The following is a 14,283-nucleotide window of genomic DNA, read 5'->3' as shown; positions in this document are numbered from 1 at the left end:
TTTAGTATGAAGATCATAAAGGCAAAATAAGCTCCCAGAATCTGAGCTAGATAGACTTATTTTTTCCGAAACTTCCATATTAGACTGAATGAACCTTGTTTTTTTTTCTTTTCTTTTCTTTTCTTTTTCTTTTTTTTATGCAAAAACTAGACCCCAAATTGTACTTTTTTTTATGCACAGGTGGTAATGAACTGCAGATGGTCATCCTATGGATCATTAGCCATGTTTCCAAAAAATGTCAAGCGAATTTGAGGTGATGTTTTGAAAGTTTGCAGAAAAAATAAAATAAAAATGCAAGTCCCATGCATTTCCATATCACCATGAGCTTTTGTGAGCAACTGAACTTGGCTATGCCAAGCAAAACTTCATCAGAGGATGAGGTGGCGTAGGCGACGTAGGCAACGTAGGCAACGTAGGCTACCTCACCGTGTGGAAGTGGAAGCAAACGGAGGCTAAAGGCAGGAGCACACTGGTCCAACCGTGGACCGACTGGGACGAGGTCGGGAATAAATATGTTTGGTGTGTTCAGCTGCATTGGAAGCTTTCAGAGCTGTGCGGACGTTGTCTGCTCCGATTCAACATGTGAAGTCTAAGGAGGTTGGCTGTCGGCCGTCTGAGCCATTGGATTCCCTGATTGGCGGTGTGCTAGCAAATCAGCGCGGTGTGTGGGAGGGGCGCAGTACTGCGTGCGCGATTGGTTTTCTATGCACTCCGTTCTGTCATTCCCTGTTTTCATGTTTTTGGAGTACTGGCAGGAGACTAGCTGTCATGTCTGTTCAGGAACGAATTAATCTGTGTTCGTTTGGTAATGCCTCGCTGCATGTTTAGTATGCAGCTGTTTTTGTCTGAAATAGTTAAGTTTCGTTTTGATCGAAAGTAAAGAGAGTCGCATGTATAAATGTCTTGTTCAGCGTCTTTTTTATACACTACCGTCGCTTATTGCATCTCGCGCAAGCGCAGAATGTAGAGAATGTGGATGTCGATGTGTTCAATGCAACAGAGTGGTCGGATAAAGATAGTTGGCTGTTGGTTTGAGTCTGGGCGGTGTGTGGGGGCCTTAAAGGTAAACAAACCAGGAGACGAATTGGAGGGAGGTCTTCGGGATTGAATTTTCATAGAGCAACTTGTAAATAGTCCTGTAATTGTTTCTTTCGTGGAGATGTCACTGGTCCACGCGTGCTTACAGACATGTTTTCACAGACGGTCGTGTGAGTTGATTCAGATCTGTTTCCATCAAACATTTTGCGCATTAACGTTTGCTCTAATTTTCCATAAAATTTCTGATGCCATATTCTTCAAAATGCCTTGTGGAAACAAACCCTAACCCCTTAACCCAATGAAGCTGAGCACTATTATGCACTGAAATGAAAAATGAATTAAACTACAGAATCATGTGATCTTGAGTTGATGTATGTACACCCAAAACAAACAAGGTCTGTTTTTTCTACAAGGAAAACTTCCAGCTGAGTTTAATCTGTCAGGGCGTCACGATGGGCCGTGACTGTGATAACCTCTAATGCACTCACCTATAATGCATGATAATGTATTCTTTCAGATTCCTAGAAATATTAATACAATTAATTAACAAGAATGTGTTTTTCCTGCAGCAACCTCAGGCAGCCTTGTGTTTTCCTGTTTATTCTCCTCAACTCAATCATCACTGGCAAAAAAAAAAAACAAAAAATAAAAAAAACACTGCAGTGATAAGAGATGCATTCATTTGTGGTTTAGGCAGGCTTTGATATTTTTCTCCCATCTGGAGAGATGGGAGAAAAAAGCTATTTCCTTCATAAAGAACATCCGATTATGAGTCAACTCAAGGTGCTTTACATTAAAGATACTGAGCACAGACAGACATTCGGTACACACACGAACAAATCAAAAAATCTGAGAGAATAGGAAAAAAGTTTGCTTTTGAAGGTTGACATGGTGCTGACAGATCTCAGGTCATCGTCTCGGGTCAGTTTGTTCAGGAGAACAGGACCAGTGTAATTGTGAAAATTGGAATTTACCACAGATGTTTGTCACTCTCATGCAGCAGAAACAGCACAGACTCTCTCCACTGATACCTGTAGAAGAAATTAATATCTGAGTAAATACCACGGCAGCAGTCTGACTATAACTATAACAAGGATGGATGATGTGGCTGAAATTGTTCTAATGATATTAATATGGATGGTTACTAATGTCAGTGAATATATATCATGATATGGAAAATGCATTCTGAATCCTGAAGCTCTGCTGTTTCTTTTTGCTCAACAGAGCATTTTAGTGTCTTTCAGCATATTGTTTTGGTTTTCTCTACCGCAACGCTTATGTTTGCGTTCACGTTCACCGCTCTCACAGTGCTTTTTTCAATAAATCCACTGTGTACTACCTGCTTAGCACAGAAACCAGAGCTTAAAGAGAACTACTATTATAATTATATTTGCCGGGTCACCAGACACACATTTCTAAATGAATGATAACGATGTTCTTTGTCTGTTGAATATGTAAATAAGCAACTGCTTTAGGATAACATTGACATACGTGCTAGCATAAAATGTCAGTGTTACCCTCAAGAAGGGCTAAAAATTAGTTATTTAATGGGGGCCCACAGCTAAGGTTAATTAATTATGTGACATCAAAATCTCGAAAAGAAATGTTTTATTTAGGAACCTGCTGGATGCTAAAAATGACCTCTCACCATCACAATATGATTCTGCTGAAAGTCAAACATTTATAGTTTGAAATGACCCTCACGCGGTTGCACACATATATAGGAGACAAGGTTGTAGCACTTATACAATGTTGTTTTAGGTTTGACATCCTCTCACAAATGAAAAAGGACCCTTCCAGAATAAAGGTCAAGGGCTGTTCATCCACTGACACATGAAGGAAGTAGGTCATGTATAAAGAGCCAGCAGAGCTCCCACAGCCTGCCATGCACCGCCCATTGTCAGTTTATGTCATATGTTGCATACGCTGCAGATACCACACGGTAGCAACCCATATGCACAATGACATTCCTGCCAACAGATGAGCCAATGGACTCACACAACAGTGTTGATTGAAATGATGACACATTGTAGCGAGGACTGTATAATCCCAACAACCAAATATCATGATTGTTTCGTCGAAACTTCTTCCATTTAATCTTTTACATCTGGAGGTTATGAGACTGTGGAGTCGCCTTTGGAAGCAGACTCGATGGGAAGATGATTTGTTTTATTGATCTCACAGCTGCCGCTGAGAGCTGAGGAATGTCAAGCCATCCTTGATGACTGTACTGTACGCGAGTCCTCGAGTCCTCGAGTCCTCGAGAAAAAAAAAAATCATGAAATTGCCCACATTTAAAGCGGCCACAAATGGATGCTGTTAGTCGTCTCCCTGGATTTATTAAAATCTTTCGCCGAACCTCTCTCTGAAAGCAACACATTCGTCGCGGGTAGCCTCTTCTCGCATTCAAACAGAGGGGGAGGGATGGGAGAGAGCCCGGCTGATGGGAGGAGGGAAGAGAAATGATCCACAATTTCATGCATATTCCATTTTTTTTTCCCCCTCTCAATCATCCGCTGCTTCTTTTCACAAATCAGGGAAGGGTTAGAGTTAGAGAGTGATCCTAGCCTCTGGGCTGCGGCATGTATTATCGGTTTTATTTCATCGTGTTGTGAGTTTATGCACAGATAGGGGTTTGCTCCAGGACTCTTGTGTCTCTTGATCCATTTAGTCGCTGTATAGGCCACATCCAGCTGGATACAGTCGGTTGAAGTAGTTTTTATACGTGTCAGTTTTATAAAATAATTTACCGTATCCCTCCGCCATCCACACACACAGGGCCACGCGTGATGGATTAAGACAACAAAACTACTTAGTCAAAAAAAAGCTTTACTTCCGCTGTGTGATATCTTCTGGTATTTAGTGGTGATGACGAACGGGCGAACACTGTCTACATCTGCGTGGTGGCATTTGAAAGCGTCACACCACCTTCTCCTTTTAAGGAGAGCTGGAGACCGACGGAGGTGTTTTCAGGCAGAACATCCATCCACTCAACCAGAGCAGAATCCCTATAAATCTCACATCCTGGACCTTTAAAACCTGCATTAACTTGTTTTTTGTCTGCCAGTTGGGGCAGTGTTGTATCCTTTCAACACTGACATAGCCGTGTGAGAATGCAAAATAGTCAATTGCAGGTAAGGCCAGTTAACTCAAACGTACTGCTACAACTTCATACAGGAGAAAAAATCATAGTTCTAGTTTCCCAAAGCTAATCTACAAGAAAGTTGATGATTTTGAGTGACATGCTGGTTCTGCATGCACAACGAACCACCAATCACAGTCACCCTTGATCAGTTTATGAAATAGGGGTGAAGTAGGTGACTAAAATCATTCCCCTACTAAACCTCCCCTATCATTTAAAATAATGAATCATTTCCAGGTCATTGAAGTTGTCTGAAAGAAATTATATGTTATGTCGTATTGCAATGTTTATCGCTGAAAACTACAGGATCGCTTGTTTTGTCTAATATCATGTAGACAGAGAAGAATAGAGCTGTCCAGGATGTAGTCTAAATTACACCCGGTTTGACAGGAACTACTTCTCCTTTAAAGCACCATTGACAGAGAGTTGACACAGATGCTGACGCACTGCGACCACAGTCGTGTGGAGCTTTTTCAATTCTCGGAATAGCCACGACTCTGTATGTGATGCATCAGGGAGGACTGTGAGGAACTGCGGCAGCACCACAATCATAATCCAGAAAAATGGTGGGGAGAGACGGAGGAGAAGAGAGGTGCTGCAAGGGTGAAACAGACTTCGAAAACAGAGAGCGTCGATGACGTTTATCACCGTCACTGATCACGTGAAGGTGATTCATGTCTGTCGAAGCATCAGTTTGTGTGTTTAAGTTCAAACAACTTTCTTTTCGCAGCACTTGTACTATTTTTTGACTTGATTTATGTGCCACTTCTAGATGTTAATCAAGGCTGTCTCATTTGTTTACCTGTACTCGGAATTAATCTCCCGCTCGCCAGATTGTGTCATTGTGCTTGTAGCCTCCATAAGCACCGGGGAGATTTTTTGATGGGGCATGAATTACTCCGCCGAGTGACTCACTTGCCGGGGTCAGCTCAGGGCTTTGACGAACAGCTCCAGTCCTCAACGTGACAGTGACAAGCTTCCCGTGCCTTCCATGGGATGACTGGCGGTGCACTTCTGTCCTGCCAACACCCCAAAAAACACGCAGCCAATGAGCAAAACACTGGTTTGTGTCTTTGAACGCCGTCAACAAGTCCAACTTTCCTTACCGACAATCGACCTGTGAAGCCTGGAGACTGAAGACTGGACCACCTCTGCTGAATTTGTTTGTCATTGTGGAGACATTGCTTTCCTGGAATATAGGGCTATCATGAAAACATGTAGTTTGCATGATGACTCCTGTGAAACGTATTCATTCAGTGTTACACAACCAGGCTGAATAACCTGACGACTCCTGGTAAGATGAATGCAACATGCCATTATGGATCCACAGTGTCACATCTCACAGATGGCAACAAACACTGACACTGAGTCTCTCTGTAAATGTAAACACGCCTACGCTAAGTGTTCGGCTCAATCACATATTGTCCATGTATATATTCATACATACAGCATGTACTCCCATATGTTTGCGTGCGTGCTGTATGTATCCCTGACTCATAGCTCGAGGGATCTGGTTTGTCAGCTGCACCGTTCCCCTGCTCCAAACCAGGAAGACGAGCTCAGAAGAAATGGAAATAGAGAAATCCTTAATGCCGAACAACCAAACCTTTTGCACAAAATGTCATGTTCATGTACTTAAGGAACTCATCTAATCATCTGCTAATTATAAGAAGGTCACTGAGAGAAAAGAAGAAAGGTTTCCACTTCCTTTATATGAGAATTCCCCTGTTTTTCAGTATTGAGAGTCTCTGAGAATTCATCAAGCAGTTTTGTGATAGATGTAAATCTAATTAATGAGTACTCGCTGTACATTTTTGGCCCCGTGTTGAAGCAAGGCCTTCAAATGTCCCCCACTCGCTTGCATAGGTTTCCTCTGGGTGCTCCAGCATGTGTATCAGGGTTACTTCTCTGGTCAGTGCCCTTGACTCCATGTTCACTGTGCAATAAAAACTGTATACATAACTCATGACTCATTTCTCATTTTGGTTTGCACTAACTAGGTAATTATCATACTCATATTTATTATTAAGAATACACTGCCCACACTGTTTAAATATACATACATGTATGTAGATGTATGTATGTACATATTGCCAGTGCACTGCATGCTGCATGCCCTCTGCTCCTCTGGCACGTGTTTAATGCGGAGAACCAGTTTCACTACATTGTATATAATGTGATTGTATGTGATAAAATATGGATCCTTCCTCTTCTTTGTATGAACTGTGGGTATAATTCCGATGTGCAGTTTGTCTGTAAGTCAGAAAATACATTCAGACTCTTCTCTGTGTTTTCTTTTTGACCTTTAGTGACCTGTTTTCAGTCTTGTTAGCACTGCCCTTCTGAAGTGATTCTCCGCCTGCACCTCGTCCCCTCACTGCTTTGTCTGTTTCCATCCTTGCATCCGATCCTCTTTTTGTCCATGTGTCTCCTGTGCTGTCGTGCCCGTGTGCTCCCCATGTTGATGATTAGTTCCTTGTGGTTTTCTGTGTTGTCCTCGGTTTTATATTTCTCTTTAGTGTTTTCCTTGGATCTGTCTTTTCCTGCCTTTTGTTGTTTGCTTTTGGGATGGATTTCATACTTGTGGACATCAGCTCATTAAAGCTTGCTTTTTGAAGATATACGGAAAACCAGAAGAAGCAGTGATAATTAAACAGAACAAAGTGGGTTGGATGGGTTCCACACATCCACTCGTTTCTGTCTTTAATTAGAAAAATAAAGAATTTTTAAAAGCTCTGATCACTGAACCTCTTTCGAAAAAGACACAATGCTCAATACGTTTCATTGTTTTTTTGTTTTTTTTTCACAAAGACATTTCGAACGTGTTGCATTTGTCATCCCGTCGTCTCAAAGCGTGCATTTGGGATTCACAAGAATCAATTTATACATCCACTGTACAGAGACTCATCAGATAGAAATCTCTCTGTATGAAATGCTGTGCTGTGCTGTGCCTATTGCTTGTGCAGGTGTGAAATTGCAGGTGTTGTGAAGACCTCCTTTGTTCCGATGGATAAGAGCCATTACAGCTGAAATGCCTCATAATCAACCTCGAACCCACCTACTTGAAAGCCCACTAAAAGGATATGCTCTCTTCAGTTTATAACGGAAGGATGCTCCTCTGTAGCGCTGTATAATAACAGGAGTGCTCATTAAATCATGTCACAGCTCATTAACGCCGGAAAACGTCAATTAATCACATTTATTAACTCTCAGGAATTCATACGAAATTGCATTTTTCACGAGTGTAGCATCATTAGGATCGAACGCTTCTTTTATTTTGGCCATGAGCTGTTCACTGGTGCCTCATCGTCTCTGAGAGGAAACAAAAAACTGTGCGTGGGTTTGTTGCTCACCCGATGAAATTTAATTATTAGGAGTCGAAGTGAAAGGAGACTCTGCTGGTTCACTTGTTGGCAAGCAAGCATTGGAGACTGATACTAATGAAGGGTGAGCTGTAAGGGATTAACTTGGGAGCCACTGACACGCGTCACATACTCAACACTTCGCTGCTTACGCTCATAGCTGCGGCTGTGTGTGTTTTTACTGGTAGCCTGTCACTATAGCTTCCAGGATGGAGAGAGAGAAAGAGAGTGAGAAAGGACATCTGCAAATTCAACTACAACATCTGTGCCAGGGTCACGTCAGCAAGCGAGTTTGTCTGCAGGATCTGTCAGCATCCTGACACATTTCCAGCGTCCTGTCTTCACTCCTGTGGTCCTCACCAGCCTTTCTTCTCCTCCACACCTGCACTTCATCTCCCCCGTTTGCTTTCTCTGTTTCTGGTGTTTTCCATTCAATTCCCCCCACCATCACCCTGCCTCACTCCACCTGAACCCAATCCCCTCATCAGGTTTGCATGTATCTGAGCCTGTGTTGTTCCTCACTCTTTGTTGGTCCATCTGTTCAGCTCCCATCCTCATGTAACTCCTGCTCTCCCTTGTCTTTTTCCCCGTTGCTTATTGTCTTTTGGATTCTTTTTGTGTTGGATCCGCCTGCTCCCTGTTTCTGCATGTGCGACAGGATCTTTGTGTGTATCCGTGCAAAAAGACGGATTATTAACGGCACATCAGCCCTTATCTAGCAAGAAACAAAATGAGTCAGCACTCACCTCTGGTTCTAGCTCCTATTCCCCCCCACCACCACCTTTTCTATGTAACATCTACGTACATTTCCCCCTCAGCTCCAGTCAACATTACACAACATAAACACCTGACAAAGGCAGCATCTGAGACGATCACTGCTGCAGTCAGGTTGATAAACAGGAGTGAGGATAAATGTACTTTTTTTTAATCCCAAAGGTTTAAGGTTTAATCTCTGAGCTCTCCTCCCATAAACTAACAGCTCCAGATCAGCAGAATCTGACGTGTCGCCGGGTGTTTATTCCTCTGGCAGGACACTTCCACCTCCAGACTCTCTCCAGAGGCCGGCTTATTCTGAGCAGCTGACAAGTGGCTGTGCCCCCCCAAGCTCCACCCGGCCCCTCGACATACTTCTTTTGTTTGATTTTCATAAAGCCCCCTAGCAGTGGAAATTACTGTACATATTTCGCATTGGTGTTCCCTCAAGCAGAGCTGAATTTTATGTATGTAGTGAAATTCAGTAATAGCTTTTACACTTATGCAGCATAAATGTAAAGGAACGCTCAGTATTGTAATATGCATTATAATAACACTTGGCTCTTTTTTTGTAATATCTTCGGGCTAACATGATTCCTGTGTGTGCCGGCTGAACATCAAAGCAAAGAAAGTGACTGTACAGCTGTGCAGGAGGCTCTATATTACAGTTTTAGTAGTAGTTTTTCTCTGTACAGATGAAATTTCATCGCATATCATCCTCTTCCTCCTTAAATTACCCAGAGGTTTGTCTTCCACTCTCTTCTGCAGAACCACGACACAACAAATTACTTTCTCAGCCGCTCGTCTGACAAAAGGAATTGACAAATAACACTGCCTGCCAGTTTCCTGTCAAGCCAGTTATTATCCGTGAGTTGCTTCTTAGCAATCACTTGAACCTAATGCAGAAAGACAAGAAGGGAATAATCATCTTAATACTGCTGGTTCTTCTGTTGAATCTGTGTATGTATAAAAATAAATAAATGAATTCTCGTCTTCCTTCTCCGCCGCCCGCCGTCAGCTAATGTATGCAGATTATTAACTCCGCTATAATGCAGATGCAACCTGTTGTGGGTGTTGGAGTGGCTCAGCCATGGCATCGATCTCCGGAGAGTGCTTTTTAACCACACAGCCCTGAAGCGTTGAAATTGGTCATCAGTGATGCCACGTTGCTTATCGGGTCATTCAGCTCAGCTCTACGCCCTTCTTGAAATAGGAAATCTTGTTTTTCAGCCTTCAGAGGGCTAGGGGTCTGCTGTGTTACGTAACTGTACTTAAAGGGTGTTTGTTCCTGGAGCACAGCAGTCACGGCCCGAAGCAATCTAAAGCAGGATGACAGTCATTTACTTGACAAAGTGGTCGTGAAGAGTGTCAATCATACATCATAAGTGTGCGACGCTGCTTGAGAAAAAAGGTGGAAAAAAGGGGCAAACCTAGTTTAGATTTTCATTCCAGCTGATCGGTAAGTCTGCAGATGATGGCAGGCAGCCCTGTTTCTAAGAAATTAGATTTATACATTTTCATTTTTAGTTCCATCAAGGACTCCGGGGATTATGTTCAAAGGAACTTTATTTCTGGCGACAAAGAGCCATGTTCTTTACCGGCATGGGGGTAGTACAGAAGTGGTTTGTGTTGGCGTTCAGCACAGAAGGCTTGAGCTTCACATCCTTGATTGAGCATTTGTTTATGTCTATGTCTTTAAGGTGATATGAGGGTCTTCCATTTTTATTTGTGATTTTAGTGCAATAGGACATTCGTTCAAAAAAGTAAACTTGGTTTAAGTGCCCGTTAATTGGTTTACCTGACTTGGATACGTTGGTGTTCGACCCAGGAAAAACAGGCATTAATTAAGAATAATATAAATATCCGATCCACTCACTCTTGGTTTCGATCACTAGACCAAGTGCATAAACCAGTCATCGACCACAAAAGGCATGCTTGAGCTGTTATGGGCTCATTTCACAGTGGCGCAGGCAGCGTTACTCTTCAGTTTAAACATATGTACAGATTCCCAGTTTACTACCTGAAACTTGTACAACAGTATAATGCACCAGTATTCAACAGTGTCACAAACTACATCCCCCAAAATGATCATAACGTTTAATCCACACCTCTCACAAAATGACACCTCATAACCTTCATGAAGGTGTAACGTCTATTGTCGGACTGTAGCTATTATAAATTATTAGTATATATCGTCAGCGTAATTTCTTTGAGACCATCCAGATCTTGGATGCAGGTCACAGCTAACCAATCACAGCTCTGTAACCCTGTGTAACCACCTAACTGACAACAGATGACCATGTTCATCTCTGGCAGAATTTGCCAGACCCATCTCATTAACAGCATCATAGTCGCCAAAATGTATGGCCAACAGAGCTGCACCGCCCACAGCCTGATATTTCAGGAATATAAGCACCACAGCTGCCCCAGCTAACAAAAGGCTTCCGACGGTTTAAAAACAGCGCTTCCAAACCCGTCTGCGGAGCCGTAACGGACCGTGACACAGTTGCTATCAGGTTGCAATGGGAGAGACTCTGCTCTGCCAAAAGTGCTGAACAGTAATGATACAAGTTCACAAGCTGTCACAGGCTATTTCTGTGGTAAGTACCTTGAACCTGGCACAGCACTGCATCTCCTCTCATTGGTTCCAGTCGCGTTCCCAACAGCAGGCAACTGATTTTAAACTAAAGTAGGTTATCAGTATAGTGGCCATTTTTTTATACACGTGTATATTAATAACCACATCTGAGGGACAGAAGGGAGAGGGTCAAAGGATGACAGAATGGTGTTGGGGTGACTTTGATTGAAGGAGGATGTGGTGTGGTGATGTGACCAGCGAGTTACAGCTACTGTGACTAGCATCATAAGAGCTTTTAAGTGAAGAAACATGTGAGATATTAAGTTGGAACATGTGAGATAAAGCCACCTGTCGAAGGTATTTCTTCAGTAACGGGCTCGCCACAGACAAGTTAGGAAACTTGGAGTGTATTAAGAAACGACGAAGGACAAATTGATTCTTGTCTCTTAATGGGATTTGTTGACAATATGAAAAATGTAGAATAACGCCAACTTTATCCTTAAAGGCAGAGTTGGTAATCATGTGCATTTTACTCTATTGTCATAAGTAGTCTCTAAATGCACTGAACTTCAAAAACATCAACTACCATTTCTCTTCTTTTCAATCTGTTATTCTGGTGAAAAATGTCCAGTTGCATTACAGCTTGTGGTTTGACTAAAAACATTCCAATTGCATCTTAAGTGTGGCTCATACAAGGGGCAAGACAAGTAGACGATCTTCACATGAAGTGCTGTTTTTGACTTTCAAACGTTGCTCAAGAGAAGTCAGCGACATTTGAGGGTTCTAAAAATGTCTGCATGTACATTCATGAAACACTGTGTCACAACAGTCTACGCTGGTGTCAGCGGGGGCACTTTGCACTGAGCTGACAGGAAAGAGTCACTTTGATGCTGTGATACGCAACACAGGTTCCCCTCAGGGATCTGGGCTGCACCTCATCACTCCTTACATCACAGGCTTCCGCCTCAACTCTGGTTCCTGCTGCCCTCTGAAGTTTTGTGGCGAGTCCATTTTTGGATGCATCAACATAAGACTTATAGAAAGTTTCATCACACCACAAAAAGGTGGTGCTACGCCAGGAACAGGAGGCCGCCTGTCCAAGGAAAGGACGCAGAGAGTGTGGACTCATGAAAATCAACGAAGGATTAGCTCGGACACACAGCACTGATTTCCACTTTAAGGTGGAGACTCCTTCAGTCAGACCCTTCACCAGTCTAAAGCCAGTGGACAGTCTAGATTTAGAGGCAGAGAGGAGGATGAAGGATAAGATCAAAACCATCCCGGATGACCCGTCCGCCCCTCTCCATGGAAAGCCCTGGCAGATAGCCAGCTCACTTAGCCAGTGGACCATAGCGCCTAGCTGCAAAATACACTTCAGGTGCTTATTTGTGCACACTCCCACCAGACTACAGCAGTGAAAAGCTGTTTATCACAACAACTGCAAGCCATTACAAGCCTGAACCTGCAAATTTCAATCAATAAACGAAAAATGGGCTCGATAGGTAAAGATACATAACCTTGAAATTAACATAAAAGCTAATACCTGCGTTTCTGTCTGTTACAGTATCTGTTCTTGCACTGCTTCAACTTAATTCTCCCTCTCCGCATCAATAAAGGCTTATCTTTATATCTCAGAGCATGAAAATCAATCTTTTTTGTGGTTTGACAGTTTATCACTGTACTCCTAGTTCAAACATCAGAAATGGCTCACACATACCATGTTATGAGTTAATCATGGACTTAACTATCATAGCAGTCCCTACACATATTAAGCAGGAATGGAACTGTGCAATTGTAAGTAATTTACTAAAGCAAAATGTGTGCATTGAAATGTAAACAGTTCCAGCGGTGCAGCATTCATGAATGAATGAATGAATGCAGAGCCAGTCTTTCCCCCCTGCAATTACCCACCACTCCCCACTTGAGCATTGCTGTCAGCTTCTCAATGCAGTGTGCGATAATCAGTGTGCCGGTATTCTTCACCACATGAGGCAACCTGGCCCTGGACCGACTCTTTGACACTTGGGAAATGAGCCACCAACAGATTAATTTGATGCGCTCGATGAGGCCAAAATTCAAATGTGTGCAAGTCTGAATGCCTCTGTTATCGCTAATCCTTCCACTGGGGGGGAGGGATTAGCCACAATGCGACGGTATGATTCCAATCAAAACAACATAACTATTATCATTGTTCTCATTCTTTAAGATTGAGAGGTGATGTTTTGAGATTCTCAGGGGTTGTTTGGATTTCCGTTTGTCTGGCGGTCAGACAAATAAACAGATGGACTAAGGGACAGAAACGCATGGAAATTTAAAAAAACAACAAAAAAAACCATATGTAGACAGACAGACAGGGAAGGCAGAGAAGGAGAAATGAACAGACAAACAGTCAGACAGAGCTCTTGTTCTCTGAGAAGTTCATTGGGGAGGTTTTTTTGGACACAGCTGCCCTCCTGTGGTTACACTCAGTAAATGTGCTCCTGAGAGAAAAGTTGATTCAACTCATGGACTGATTTTGATTCTGACGTTTGTTGCTGCTTTAAATTGGCCAGTTTTGTTATTGTGTTCGTCCTTTATCTACACAGCACGCAGCTTGTTTTGACTGAGGTTAACACGGCAGCTATTAACATAACGTTGATGTAGGTTTACTTCAATACACTGGCAATTTCAAAAGTTGTCTCAGAAAACTGATTAACTCACAGTGACAAAGTAAAGGAGAACATTAAATCTAAGTTGTACGAGCTAAAAAACTATTAGAGTACTTAATTCCTCAATTGTATTTAAAGTAAAGTCACTTTTTTCAGATTTTACAATGTGCGTAGCCCATATTGTATCTTTATCTTTTCCTTTCTTTCTTTAATGTTTAGTATCGTTCTGTTTGTTTTAATTTATTTTTAATCCTAAAACAGGGTTATATATGAATATTTTGTGTCACCAATTGGAGTCTGTAACTAGATAACTCTGTAACTTGATAATTTTTTGCTTGTACGACTCAAACACAATAGACTCCTTGACTAAGTCACTCACTACAACAATTTACACTCCAAAGAAACATGAAAAGATGATGAACAATGTTCACCTAAGGTCGCAACAGCAGCTCGTGTGAGGATAATGAACAGTTTCGAAAATCTAGTTCTCATTTATAAAAATCATCTAAAGATCATTATGATTCACCACAAAAGACTCAAAAGAGTCAGTCATGCATCAGGTGAAGCAGTGAATAAAATGAGCTTTACGTGGGAATAATTTAGTCATCAAAATCTGTTGCGTGACCTCTAATTTGCCTTGGAAATGTGACGCCCCATCTTATTTACCCATCATCAGATGATTCGGCTGATTATGATAAGTGGTGATGGGAGGTAGGAAGTCATGCCCCACTTTTAATTTGTCTCGCCCAGCAGCTGAGTGCC

At 42.2% G+C, this 14,283-nt stretch overlaps 1 long non-coding RNA gene across 1 annotated transcript; it reads right to left on the bottom strand.

The window, feature by feature from the left end:
• Positions 1-1,599: 1,599 nt before the first annotated feature.
• On the bottom strand, positions 1,600-14,042 carry LOC119024835. Its single transcript, XR_005076620.1, has 4 exons — positions 13,953-14,042; positions 5,287-5,369; positions 4,983-5,199; positions 1,600-2,069 (listed from the first exon to the last, which is right to left on the bottom strand). It is a non-coding gene; the product is annotated as an uncharacterized LOC119024835 (long non-coding RNA).
• Positions 14,043-14,283: the final 241 nt, after the last annotated feature.

Source organism: Acanthopagrus latus, chromosome 8, assembly GCF_904848185.1.
Source record: "Acanthopagrus latus isolate v.2019 chromosome 8, fAcaLat1.1, whole genome shotgun sequence".
Taxonomy (NCBI): domain Eukaryota; kingdom Metazoa; phylum Chordata; class Actinopteri; order Spariformes; family Sparidae; genus Acanthopagrus; species Acanthopagrus latus.
The sequence above is the reverse complement of the archived record's forward strand: the minus strand, read 5'-3'. Positions and strand labels throughout refer to the sequence as shown.